Source organism: Tubulanus polymorphus, chromosome 5 (genome assembly GCF_964204645.1).
Source record: "Tubulanus polymorphus chromosome 5, tnTubPoly1.2, whole genome shotgun sequence".
Lineage (NCBI taxonomy): Eukaryota > Metazoa > Nemertea > Palaeonemertea > Tubulaniformes > Tubulanidae > Tubulanus > Tubulanus polymorphus.
This window is the reverse complement of record NC_134029.1, coordinates 695,966-711,064: the sequence shown is the minus strand read 5'-3', so window position 1 is coordinate 711,064 and position 15,099 is coordinate 695,966.

Genomic DNA, 15,099 nt, shown 5'->3' with positions numbered 1-15,099 from the left:
CGGTGCACGTAATGTCTTTAATCTGTTCAATCTCGACCGCTTCTCTCCCCTCTCTCCTCTCTCTCTCCTTTCTCTCTTCTCTCTATTCGCGCTAGGAGAATTAATTTACAAATTAATAATGTATTGAGCCCCGGGTGATGATTACAGGCGAATCCATAATAATATAAATAGAACACCGAGGTTCGTGGTCTATTAATAACCGTTTTAATTAGAATAGGATATCAATTTCTGAACCCGAAATAATAGTTACAAGTTTAAATCTGACAATCGAGTATCATATTCATAATATTTCATTCCTTTAATATTGAACATCTACCAATTTAACCAGTGATAATGGCAACTTTGGCCTTGATTTTGGAGATCCACAAATCATCTAAAAAGTCATGATGTTTTTACCGTGAATTTATTCGGTTTGTAATACATAGTTTGAGGGTATGTGTCTTTTTGCGCTACAGATCCTTTTGGTGGGAGGCACCCTTCAATCACTTTAGTCAACGATCTAAATAAAGTCTCAGTGCCTTCTGATGCGATCGATCATTTCGCACTTTATCAAAATAATAGAAAAAAATCAACCATTTTGCGACTGTTGGAATACAATACTTTAATAGCACTACCTCGATTATCAAAGATATGTTTTATGTCGCGTGTTTTGGGTGTGGATGCTGGACTGGGAGGTGTATCCACAGACTGTTTAATGTATATCCATTTTTTCTGCCTTAATCAATAGCAAAATCGACGTCAAGCTTTTGATCTCGAAGATGCGCCGTCTCTAAAACCACACCTGATAAAAGGGATTCTAAAAATGTATCGAGTGTATTTTGTTATATAAACCACAGAGAATCTGAATATTCATTCAGTCTTTTGCGTATCATACGATGTAGACTCTTGAGGATTCCAGATTCCGATTGAACAGTCCAAAATTTGGTTTTAACATAGTCTTAAGCCATTAGATTGGCGCATAATTTAAATAGAGCTGACATATAAATCTTTGACCGCGCAGCTCTGACCCGTTAGAGATTTCACGGGAATCACAGTTTTTGACACCGAAGGCGTCGTCGTTACAAAATAACAGTATTCAGCTGAGATTGACGGGAATGATGCGAGTCGTTTTATCCGCAGTTTTCCGCAGGTTAACGATACAAAGTAAATATACAAGAGCATTCGTAGTGACACAGTAGTATTTACTCATATCGTGGATGTATTAACTAATACTTCCCTACTGATATCAGGGAAGCGACCTTCCAGAAGAGCAGCAATACCAGTACATATACAACAGCCCTGAAGGTGATATTCGATACGTCTGAATAAACGACCATCTCTCTCACTCTTTCAGTCATCACATTGATAATGCAGCAATTCCCTGCTCTAGGGTATATCGTATCTTATCAGTTGCTTATCTCTGAAACTTGTCACAAACATCGGTCGTTCGATATTTCAATATTCCGGTAACATATACCTAAGTATCATAAACTATCGTTGTATTGGTTACTCTGATGAATACAGGGTCGAATTTTAACATATTTCTTATAAAAATATTAATCAAAATAAGACCGGCCGGTGTCGTCAATGTTTATGCGATGTTTAAGAAAAAATAGAGAATTCATTATATTTTTAACGGGTGCTTGTCAACACGGGCTGACGGGTTGGATTTTATAGTCAGCATGTGAATGTTATCTGTAATTACTGGGCGGGACTCCAGTGGAGAGATCAGTCACACTAGACTGCAGTCAGATAGAACTGAGTATCTCACCCAGGCACCAGCATCTCGTATAGACAAGTGTCACCTTCAAAACCAGAATTAACTCTTAGATTAGAATTTACAGCATTATCGAATTAAATGAAGACTTAATTCGCTATTGTGTTTGTCATTGTCTGATCTGGTTCGAGACATTTTGTCGTTGTGCAAGTAAGTACCAATACCTGACCGCAACGGATCATTGAGTCAACTCGGTAATTCATATACTATTGGTCTGCGAGAGGGGCGGTTAAATTCAAAACTGACACAACCGGCCCCTGTGTTATTCTCAATAGATAATAGATAATCAATTGCAGATTCTGAAGAATTCACAAAGAAATTTGAACTCAAAATTACACCACCAGCAGCAGCAGCACCAGCAGTAGCAGCAGCAGCAGCAGCAGCAGCAGCAGCAGCAGCAGCAGCACCAGCAGCAGCAGCACCAGCACCAGCACCAGCAGCACCAGCACCAGCAGCAGCAGCAAACGGAGCGCCCGTCATACAACCCACATAGTTATTGCTTAGAGAAAGTCAATTTTCTAAAGCGAGGAAATAATTTTATTTCCCAACTGACATCATCTCTTTAATGATGCGAGCTGATCGTGCGTTATAATATACATATCAATCAACTTCAATTTCTTTATAGCGTCATTATTTCTATCTCAATCTCAGATTTTACGATTACCGCGGTTACGTAACATTAAATGGGCGTCTCCGGTATTTCCATGTGAAATACCTATCCACGCACGCGCTGAGCAACTACTCGCTTACCGGGGCAGTTTCGAAGCCTTACTGCTAGTTTTCGCCAGGATTCGATGAAAATTGTCGTTCTATTGGAAATGAACTGCATCCATTTCGAGTTCAAACTTGGGTTCAGAATTTGACTCAATAATAAAGTTCAATTCTAGGTCTCAGTAGGATCCGGTTTCATATCGTTCTCGTTTGCACATTTTGAGTATGACTAAAACATCAGGAATGGACTTATAATTTCATTATCAACGTCAAACCGAAGTTGAAGTAAATGTTCTCTGTATGACTGCAGTGTAGACTGACTGATGTTTCCTCTCAATATATAGATGAATTAGAAATGCAAAATCTGATGAAATATCTTCATTATCGCTCTGATGATGATTGGACTCAGAGTCAAAAACCCGAAAAATAAGATATTTCTTTGCGCTGGGATTTGAATTCAACTCGCAAATGTATTTATTATTTTGCTTAATAGAAATCACTGTACTTTTTTCGCCGCACCCAGTAAATATATTCTATTTTTAAGATAAAACAACTTGATTTCATCTTCTCCGAATGAAATGATTTTGTGTTTTGTACTTATAATCGGCGACTGTTGAATTACAGAAGGTACCTATCAAATATCAACGACGACATTATAATGTATAATGTAAGTTAAAACTGTAATAACGAGTCGCGTGTTCTATTTCTAACGGGAGGAAAACAATCGAAATCATCTTGAACTTTCTAAATACCAAACACGGAATATTTCATACTAACAGCACCTGCGGCGGCAAATACAAATGAAATTTGAATACATTTCATAAAGATGGATAATAGAGTTATTGTGGAGGAGGCGTGTTAACCAAACCACTAAATGTGAAGACAAAAATACTGCTTAGAAGAGGGTGATGTTTAGATTCTATAGAAGAGGGTGATGTTTAGATTCTATAGAAGAGGGTGATGTTTAGATTCTATAGAAGAGGGTGATGTTTAGATTCTATAGAAGAGGGTGATGTTTAGATTCTATAGAAGAGGGTGATGTTTAGATTCTATAGAAGAGGGTGATGTTTAGATTCTATAGAAGAGGGTGATGTTTAGATTCTATAGAAGAGGGTGATGTTTAGATTCTATAGAAGAGGGTGATGTTTAGATTCTATAGAAGAGGGTGATGTTTAGATTCTATAGAAGAGGGTGATGTTTAGATTCTATAGAAGAGGGTGATGTTTAGATTCTATAGAAGAGGGTGATGTTTAGATTCTATAGAAGAGGGTGATGTTTAGATTCTATAGAAGAGGGTGATGTTTAGATTCTATAGAAGAGGGTGATGTTTAGATTCTATAGAAGAGGGTGATGTTTAGATTCTATAGAAGAGGGTGATGTTTAGATTCTATAGAAGAGGGTGATGTTTAGATTCTATAGAAGAGGGTGATGTTTAGATTCTATAGAAGAGGGTGATGTTTAGATTCTATAGAAGAGGGTGATGTTTAGATTCTATAGAAGAGGGTGATGTTTAGATTCTATAGAAGAGGGTGATGTTTAGATTCTATAGAAGAGGGTGATGTTTAGATTCTATAGAAGAGGGTGATGTTTAGATTCTATAGAAGAGGGTGATGTTTAGATTCTATAGAAGAGGGTGATGTTTAGATTCTATAGAAGAGGGTGATGTTTAGATTCTATAGAAGAGGGTGATGTTTAGATTCTATAGAAGAGGGTGATGTTTAGATTCTATAGAAGAGGATGATGTTTAGATTCTATAGAAGAGGGTGATGTTTAGATTCTATAGAAGAGGGTGATGTTTAGATTTCATTTAAAGTTCGGGCTTTCGCTATAACTATTGTGTATATAGTGGTAGCTTCGAGGTTCATGTACGTGACGTCACAGACTGCCAATTGTCCGCCAGAACTAAAGGACGACCATGTGACCTTGCAGTATTCATTGAATTTGACAGACAATGACGTATGTGAACGATATGCGCGACTGCCGAACCCCTATATTGGTTAGGCTACACGACCTCAAAGCCGCTATATGACCGAGTTTCGTTAAGCCATCAGGTTCGAATCCCACATTTAACAACCGGAAAAAAATCGCAGTCTGATAAAATGACCAATATTACGGAACTGATGTACACCAGTCAGCGCTGTCGTCGTATGACGTCGAAGCCACTTCGAATCGGCATAATTAGAACATCGAAAGGGCTGATTTTATTTCAGTGTTTTGTTGATAGGAGATATTGGTGAGTGCTCTTGTCGACGATACGAACGGGAAATACTTAGTAAACTGATATCGTTTGCTTGATTAAATCGCCCGTCGTCAAAACGGGCAAAAGTGCACATCCGTCGTCGGGAGGGCTTCAAGCAGTTTTTCACTCTCATATTCTATATTTGTGACTCTTACAGTAATAAACTTTATCAGTACTACATCAATATCTATCTCTCTCTCGTCAACTACCGACAATATTTATGTTTTAATTTCCGTCCTATTCATAACGAATGAGTGTTTATGCGGACGGAAGATCTGATGATGATGATATTGCACCAGGTCTCGCCTTACATCAACCAAGATTAGATACTGCTGCTGCTACTGCTGCTGCTACTGGTGCTGGTACTGCTGCTGGGGGTGCTGGTACTGCAGTTGGTGGTGCTGGTGCTGCCGCTGCTTCGGACGCCATTTCAGAGTTTACAGTTTCCGAACTGTTTAAATTTTTTTTCATCGTAAAAACGTCTGGAAAACTACTCACAACGAACAACGAAAAGTTTAGTTCTGCAAAGAGCCAAACAAACAAAAACGATCCATCCTTCAAAATGTCTATTTATAAGAAATCGTGAATACAGTGAATCGATTTATCAAGGTCTACATCATCTCCTTGTTAAGAGAGGTCACGATACCGAAATATCAGTGAAACAGATCTTTTAGTTGTTGTTCGGTATAATTGTTGCTTTTAACTAAGCTTTGAACTTCGGCATATAATAAAACAAAAGTGTTAATACAAAGCCATACAAAATGTGACAAAGAAATACATTAGTGATGAGAGTGTGAGATCGGACAGAGGGATTGCGGTGTTACAGGTATAGAATATTGATAGATGTTTACAAGCGGAATGAGGAAGTTTTTAACGATGAAGAATTTAAAATCTTTTTGCTAAATATAATAAACCATCGATCTATATATATTTTAATATAGCGGATATAAATGGATTCATTATTTTATGTTGGCGCTTCTGAATTTATGACGACGAATAAATATAAATAAACGTGATTAAAAATTACGGCTTGTAATTTGCGTTTAGAATCGAGTCAAACTAATGTTAATAAACGAGCTGAAAACTTATCATCGATATATCAAACAGCGCCCGATAAAACATCTCAAATATCATCCAGCATCCGCCCGCACCCCGCACCACGTACCCCGCACGCCTGCGTGTGCGTCTAATGTGTCAAATGTAAAAACGGAATAATCTAACATCATAGAAAATAAAACAGAGACATCAGAAACAGAGAGAAATTAATGAATCTATTTACAATGATTTGTGTAAACTGAAGATTATTTACATTATTCGCGTGTGTCTGTTTTATATTCATTATACACGCGTTTGATGTGGGTAAATAAAATCGATAACGTCATCTACCAGTAAAATATCATCAACATCATCATCATCATTATTGTCATCATCATCATCATCATCAACATTTATCGCGTGGAACTAATCAAATAGTTCACACAATTTTTTATTTCGAATCGCTATTGATGCTGTAATGGATCAGAGCGGGACAGCGCCAATGAGGCAAATGTTTGGAAAATCCGACATCTCTTTTATCCGCGCGTTTATGTTTGCCTAAAACAATCCGATCCATAAAAATTCCGTAATGCTTATAAAACTTTTATTGAATCGAGCATCGTTTCAGTAGAATATTTCAGCGATAGCCGCTTGTGATAGGTGTGGCCTGTTAAGGTATCATGTCATTGTTTGGTCAGTTTTGTCTGGTTCTGGACATTTTAAAATCCAATAGATTCGACATATTCGTGAATATACGGTCTTTATGCGTGGAGTATCTGGTGACCGTATCGGACCTGAAAAATATCTGACTTCTAACGTCCAAACCGTGGCATCAATTGAAATGAACTGTTAAGAATAGAATGGTCCAAATAAAGATCAGTTGAATTATTGAACTGCTGCAATAGTTAGATTGATAATGACTTTTTATCCTAAGTGTTAGAGTTTTCAATCTAGCAGGGAGGGCTGCCATTGCCGAAAGTCAAAACATATATTCTAAAAATCTTATGAACAACATTTACAACACGACAATGCGGTTACGTTTAAGAATCTGTGAGATTTTCATCCGTGTATAGAGAAACATCCAAAATTTGCACCTAAAAATTGACACAAATCTAATGCTGCAATGGGTGGATAGCCTTTAGTGCAGCCTCGTACATTGATCGTATGTAACTGGGACCTCGAATATTGACATGTTTAATGTCTATGTATTGGTGACTGTCAAATGTACAGATGTAAAACCAGTAGAGATCAATGAATTCGTCCATACAAACCGCACACAGAGCTGAACACGTGTAGTAAAATATTGATATTCAAATATCCCTTTCTCTTGAATAAATATCACAATAGAACGTTAAATTTTGCAGCTTTACAAACAGATAAAAGCGAACTACATCAGCGACTATCATCGGAATTCAATATAATACGACATGTTTTCTGTAATGTAACTGCAGCCGCAGCAGCCGCAGCAGCCGCAGCAGCAGCAGCAGCAGCAGCCGCAGCAGCAGCAGCAGCAGCAGCAGCAGCAGCAGCAGCAGCAGCAGCAGCAGCAGCAGCAGCAGCAGCAGCAGCAGCTCCAAGAACAGCAATCGTTGTTCAATTTAATTTTGAATTTGTGGTAAAAAGTGAAAGATAATTGAGAAGTAGGAACTCGATTTTTAGTATGATACAGGGTCTCAGATATACCGGTCTCAGATACAGAGGTCACAGCTAGCGAGGTCACAATACAGATGTCTCATATACAGAGGTCTCAAACAGCGAGGTCACAACTTTATTTGTTATTGATGTAATAATTATTCAATGTTTCATTTCTCCGCTTTAAGAACTAATCCAGACTGTGATCAGTATACACTCGCAGGTGCACCGGTTTTTCTATCATCAATACAAAATATTCCTATTGAAAATAAGATTGGTATAATAACTACATTGATCTTCCTAATCGTGAATACTAGAATTAATGACTATTGAAGATGTAACCAATCCAGATGATTCTATCAGGATCCGATTCTGAGTTATTCATTGGAAATGAATTGTAAATTCTAGTATCAAACTCTACTTCCGAAAACATGCGGAACTGGACCCAGAACCCGGGCTCCAAGATTTGACTCATCGAAAATGAACTGATTTCAACTCAGAGCTAACAGCTCACAACTGTCGAACTGGGACCAGTTTATTGTTATTGAATGGAATGATAAGGATTTTGTGGATTCAATGATTACTACTGCTCCGTTCGGATTGTCTATTTTGTGGTAAGGTTGGTAATTTCCTTCAGGCGCGGTAGGTGGTTAGAGCTATTGATGGTAGATACAGTCGCTGAATGATTCAACCGCTACCACCAATAACCTGTATTTTACATATAGAATATATCGAAATACGAAGCTGAAATCTATTCGTATTTAGGATATTTAGAACACGTTTCTTCAAAAGCACACATCGATTCACAATCGCGTGTCAAATTCTTATCAACATTTTTTAAGCCTTTGATTTGATATTATTATAACTTTTAAGGATCTACAGGAAGCGCACGCTATTTCGTGCTATTGTAACCTATACATAGCTAACAGAAGAAAGAACTGAGCCCAACGATATCGATTTTAAAGACACGTTCAATTAATTTTTCAACAAATACTGAACTCGTATCCTCCCTGAAGTGGTTGCAAAATTCAAACGGTATCGGATTTCAAACTCACGTTGCGGACCGCGTGAGTGTCATCCGGTCCGCATCCCACAATACGTTATGTGTCGTATTAACAATTATTAGCAAAAACAACCGTTAAACATTTGGAAAGAGTTTGACGTGATTCGGAAGAATAGATTCTCGGTGAATGAGTACGACGTCGAATAGAAGATAACGGATGAGTGGAACAGACATTAATTAGTAGAAAATTAATGAGAAATGATTAATGGCAATCTAACAGAAATGATCCGTCATTTTATCAGTGACATCACATAATCTACACATTAATAACTGATCTCTCTCACTCCCTGCTGCTGCTGCTGCTGCCGCTGCTGCCGCTGCTGCTGCTGCTGTTCTATGAACATACTATCAGTGAGATGAGAGCAGAGATCACTGAATCTTACAATTCACCCTGTACCCCGGACGCAGCCTTTATCTTGGCTGGGTGCGAATTTAGATAAAGCGGAACATATTTGACGACGTTGCAACAGCGAGCGCGAGGTTTGGGGGTCTCCCGGTGAAAAATTCCGAAAATTTAAAGCGCCAATATTGGTGACTATTTCATATATATATATGATAAAGTCGCTGAAACAATGATGTAATCTAATGAATTTTCTATGACAAAAATAGCGGTACTCGGGATGTTGCGTGGAGGAGGTGCTTTCGCAAAAAGTAGCGTCTATTAACGAGCCGGTTGTTTGACTGTCAATGCCCGGTACCACAAGTATCATTAGATTCTAATACTAACTTCAGCTCGTTCATTTCTTGGATCTATAGCCAATCAGCACCAAGCCTATAGCTAATCTAACAACTTAAGACCAGTCTTAGACCATTCTTAGCTCTACAACCAATATAAAATCATCTGCGGATTGCTTAGAGTTAATGCTCTCGAAGTGGACTCTATATTTAATACAGGGGCCACATATTTCATACCACAGTTTTTTTTTAGAATTCGATACGTTATTGGATTTCCATTGTATTTATTTATTTTTCGTTTTTGAGAGTCGCGAAGTTTTAATCAATCGTCGTAATGAATACTATCATCAAAATGATTGGAATTCATTCGGTCGATGATAGTGAATTGAGGCGATGCAGTGTGGATCAATCAGAATGTGCGAGATCATATCTGCACTGATGATAAATTGTGTGGATTTTGAGGCTGATTTTGATGCGGTTTGCAGTCAGTGTTTTATTGACTATGTGTCACAGTTTAGATGATACTGCCGCATCTTAATCACATCTAATGAACTTTATATCGTACAAAAACATAATTCAATCTGCACTGAGTCTATTCTTTATAGACATCTGGTATTCTACCATTCCAAAAATAATCTAGAAATCGTTTCACTGAGTTGAACAACAAGAGTAAATGAAGAACAGTTCAGCCGTCAAAAATACTCGAAAACTGTTTCTCGGGACCCAGTTCACTGAACATAGGAAAGTTTCATCAGTATTTCATGCTCGAAACTCTATTGAGATTCTCAGTCCTTGGTGGTCTATAGCAAAAGGGTTTTCTGTTTCTCCATCACGTGATTATTGAAATCTAAGTGAATTCGGTGTTTGTGGTGTTGAGCTTTTACTTGAACACACATCACACGATAAATCTATATCTAAACAATCTTGACAGCGATGTCAGAAATGAATCGAGAATCTGATGACATTCTCTCCTTACTGATCTATTTGCCACATCAAACACCAGATGTTTCCGAAGACCTATAGAATTGACGACGAGTTTTTTCGGTGTTAGCGAATGATTTTTGATACCACTTCAGTGGCTGGGTACATTGTATGACACAGTTTGATATATCTGATGGTTTCCACACTTGTTGCCACGGTTTGTCAGTAATTTAGAAAGGTTTTGCGCGGATCGTTTTTCTTTCTATTTTTCAAGTGTCTTTGTGTAAAAACCTGTTCACGCTCTCGTAGATTGATAGATAGATAGAATATCTCCTCGATGTGTTCTCACATCTGCTGTAACGAGAGATAACATGTCATCGGTGACGTTTTTGAAAAAAGCCACTCGCGTTTTAAGGCGGCCTCGCATAGATAAATACACGCTATGGATGATGCTCAAGTAGGATGTGGCGCATCCTTACAGATAACAAAACATCCTCTTATAGCGTGAAATGTATGGTTTTGGGTAAGTAGCATTGTTTACGAAGTGTGAAAAGTGACAACTGCCTTCGAATGTAAATATTGTAGATATACATTCCGCCGAATGTACACTTATCTATAGATTTTCCAAATATGGCGAAAAGTCATACTAGGTTCGAATCCATATTTCCCGATCGATTAAATGCTCGCAAAATCGCAGTAGAATCGGATCCGAATTTTGTACTTTCGCTGTGTAGTAGGTTGGAATTTAGTCCTTCAAATTTAAATTTAGCTCTCGCAGGAGGGACCGCAATTTCTCGGGTCCCTCAAATATATATTCGATGGTAAATGGCGCGGTATTTCGCGCAGAAGGATTCCTCGTTTATTTCTTTCATTTTTTTTCAAATCCGCGACGGGAATCGAAACATCTGTTGATGATTACGCGAAGTATAAAAAGCAATGAATAAATTAGATTATTAATTACGAGGTATTGATTCGACCACGATGAACAGATAGTGAAAAGGCAGTAAAATGATCGGATCCGAGCGTGTCGCTGTCCGGGACTCCATTCACTCTTTAGTGTGTACTCTTTAGGCCAGCTGGCTGAGTGGGGCAACTCCAACTAAACACTTTACCATTTGTACGTAAAATATCAATACATTGAACATTAGTAAAAACAGAAAACATTTGAAGCATAAACTAAAATCACTAATAGTCTCTATCTGTGAATACATGGCGCCCGTTCGCGAAAAATATATTTCATGTCACTTTTTAGAAGTTTCGTGATGAAAGTCAATAGAAAAGGCCACAGTTTTCTACGTGTATATGATGACGAGGTTATATTATAGTCGTCATCAGCGAACACGGTATATTCTTAGTATGCTGTCAAACTCGCTAAAGAAGTCGTCACATTATTTCAAGTCGTCTTTATTTTAGAGTCCCGATTTATATTTGCAATTCAATTTATTGAGTGTAAGTCGCCATTTGGATAAGTCATTAACACAATGATCGTTCCTAACTACGATGATTCAAGCCAGTTGTGATTGCAGGTCGATTCTAAACGATTTTGTGTGAAAATCAAGGAATTTAAAGCCGCATCTGAGTCTGATTTAGTAATCTGTACATAGGTTAAGATAAAACCGATTTTTGAAAATTTTTACGAATCAATTCCCCACCAGTTTACGAAGACGATCGCCAACATTTCTATTTCCCATTTCTATATCGTTATAGAATTCCTCTCAGTTTCTTAACTAGATCATTCTATATATTTTATTACAAAATATTTTGCATCTTTCAGAAGATTGAAAATTATTTCAATTATTCCCTTCAAGAAATGTATACTATCGATATTTTCAAGAGCTTGCTCGCAAACTTATAGATGCTACATCAGTGAAGTGGAGATTAAAAACTATCTAAAACTTTACAAGTTCCATTTTTGAATCAATTGACAATTAGAAGAAAACATATGATAAATAAAGTCAGATGAAAGCGTCTGTACGAACCTGTAGTTTGAATAGTCCCGAGATATTAAGTCCTATATATTTAGACAATCGAAGACGCAGCCGTGAGGAGAGGTTTGAGAGAAGAGTTCCAATAGTTTATCCATCGACATCGTCAACAACTGTACTACTGGCGAGAACGGAGAACGCCGTATCTCCGGTGAGTCGAGTCATGTGACTGGATAGATCATCCAATTGGCTGTCTCATTCATCGAGGGTAGTGTTAACAGCGAACGCGTGCGTCACATACCGTTCACATTGTAGTCGACGGTGTCGCCAGACACACCGAGTTCTATAACCAATATTTACAATATTGTCCACTTTTGTCATTTTTATTTTCGAAATTGAATTCATAAAACTTGTTTAGACGTCGTAGACAATGGTTTGAAGTTATTTTCAAGTAATGCTCGACGTCATTTTTTTAATCAGAAAATTAATTTCGAAAAGTTGAAAGCTCTAAATCTGCTGGATGATGTTTGGACGCGGTTCTACTCAAACTCGTGTCGTAGTTTATCTTTCCGATTCGACTTTGCATCGAATTAAAAATCATCCATCGTTTACGAACTCAATCGGAGATAAGAATCCGGATTTAAGTCGATTTGTAACGATTTTAACAGCGTGAAATCGAAGGGAAAGTTCTCCTATACATGTACATAATGTGAATGTATATAAGGCTGTGTTCACCACAGATTATATAAAGAATAGACTAATGATTTTTTCTTTTATTTCGAGGTAGTAGTAGCGGCAGCTGTCGCGATCCGTCCTCGTCGTCTGTCTCTATTCAGACAAATCTGTCCATATTTTTTCCATCTGATTTCGGGCAATGAAGCAAAACATCGCGGAAGAAAATACGAAACGCCAACTCTTTTGCTTGATACAGGGTGACGCTAAACGATTCGGATTACAGTCGGTTACACAACGAATGAAATCATATTACTCATTAGAAATCTCTCAGAAGATGGATTAGATATCAGATCGTTTTTTAATCTCACGGAAGACTTTTGCATTGAAGATTTTAATCGGAAAAATCTTCCGACTTCAAAGTGGGTAGAATTCTAGAAAAACGATTTCACCGTAACATTTACTAGTGAATAAAAACAGGAACCAAGTTGCACATGATCGCATCAGCTTGAGTTTCTATTGTTTGAACTACGGGCACCTAGACGGCGCAGGCCTTGATGTTTGAATGATGAAACTTATGTTTGAGTCTGATGATTTTTAACTGTGTTTGAGAATCGAATCAATTTTACAATACAGTTTGATATTACCGGTAGGTAAAGATGACTTTTAGGGTGAAATGTTGAAACAGAAACACATTGAAAACTCGCCTCCAGCTACGCGCTATCAAATCAAAACATGAGTTCACAGATGATAGAGACTGTTTTGCTATTTGACATTGTTCTCAAGTGAGAGCCTTTTCAGCTGCAATTCTGAAGGTAACCAAACCCTCGGGCGTATTATAAACACTATGCACTACGCAACCTGGAAATGTAGAAAAAAATTTAAGTAAATTTTTAATGTTTTCTTTTACTTCCAAAGAACTTGACGTGAATAATTGAAGAAGGGAATGAGTCCACAGAGAATAAACATTCTATATCCATCCTTTATGATGTATTCTACTGGCGGACAATATACGCAACATCTCAGGTGATAAAAGGGATGAACTTAAGGTTGCAGCTGATATTCACACATCATCCAGGAGAGATGGCGATAGTCAAAATTCCCCTTTCGGCAAAGGACGCGATAGAAAACATCAGTTAACCCGGTGTACGCTAGACAGGTGTCATTACAAACACCAGTCATTACAAGCGACCGAAATCATTTGATATACGACATTCGACATTCGACATCCGTCACATATTTCGCCTGAATGAGTTAAAGATTTTCAATTTCTGGGGCAACGACCCGGGACGACATGAGGTCAGAGCGGTTTAAAATCCCCGAGGCTTCGATCGTAGGCGTTATTGTATATAACAGCATTTTCCATCGCGTTCTGCATATCGGCAAAAAGCTTTTTACGGCGACATCGAGAATTTGAACGAAAATGGCCACAGCTAAATGAAGTCGACAATAGAACGGCTGGCGGGGAACCTTTACTGAATAATGTACACTGTTTCCTGTCATAAGCCAATTGACTCTCACGTCGCTTACTAGAAAAACAACATCAAACGCATACAAAATAATCGATCAATGTATAAAGGTGACTGGGTTTTTTTTTCTAACTACGGGCGACAGAATGGAATGAGGAGCTAGAAACTCACGTCATTTGCATAAACTACGGAAGCCCACATGATAACACTGCGGACAGCTGGACTGAATGAAATGAGGAGCTAGAAACCCATGTCATTTGCATAAACTACGAAAGCCCACATGATAACACTGCGGCCAGCTAGACAGAGTGGAGGAGCTAAAAACCTGGTATCATTTGCATAAACTACGGAAGCCCATATGATGATACTGCGGCGCGCTGGACAGGTTGGAATGAGGAGCTTGAAACCACGGCATTATTTGCATAAACTACGGAAGCCCACGACGTAACACTTCGGCACGCGATGGTTTTCTATTGTGTCATCAAATGCGACGACAACGCTTTTACAACGCCATTTATTATCGCTTGACATATAGAATTAAAACGTAGAATCAACGCCTTTCAAAACAGAATCAATGAAAATTTTAGCACATCAGTCATACTAGAAGTTCCGATTAGTACCCGAGCGATCGTAGCAGGAGAGATAATACGGTCTAGGCGAGCTGATAAATCAAATTCACACACGCGCTGGCACTGGTATTATACACGCTTCTCTGACGCTGTTGTTTTTATCCAATCGATTATAAAGAAAAAGGAACTAACAAGGCCCAGTTTTATGAATTTGAAACTCGAGGGAGATGTTCATATTAATCATTCGTCGCTAGGGATTCATCTAAACATAGAGGTTGACTTTTATTATATAGTTTATAAAACCAGCATTTGACTGAACATGAAATGATGACGCCGATATTGCAAGCGTCTGAAATTCTGATGATACAGACATTATTTTTCGAGGTCGTCTTAGCCTGAGAATTGACACAGATTTTGATAAACACGATTAGC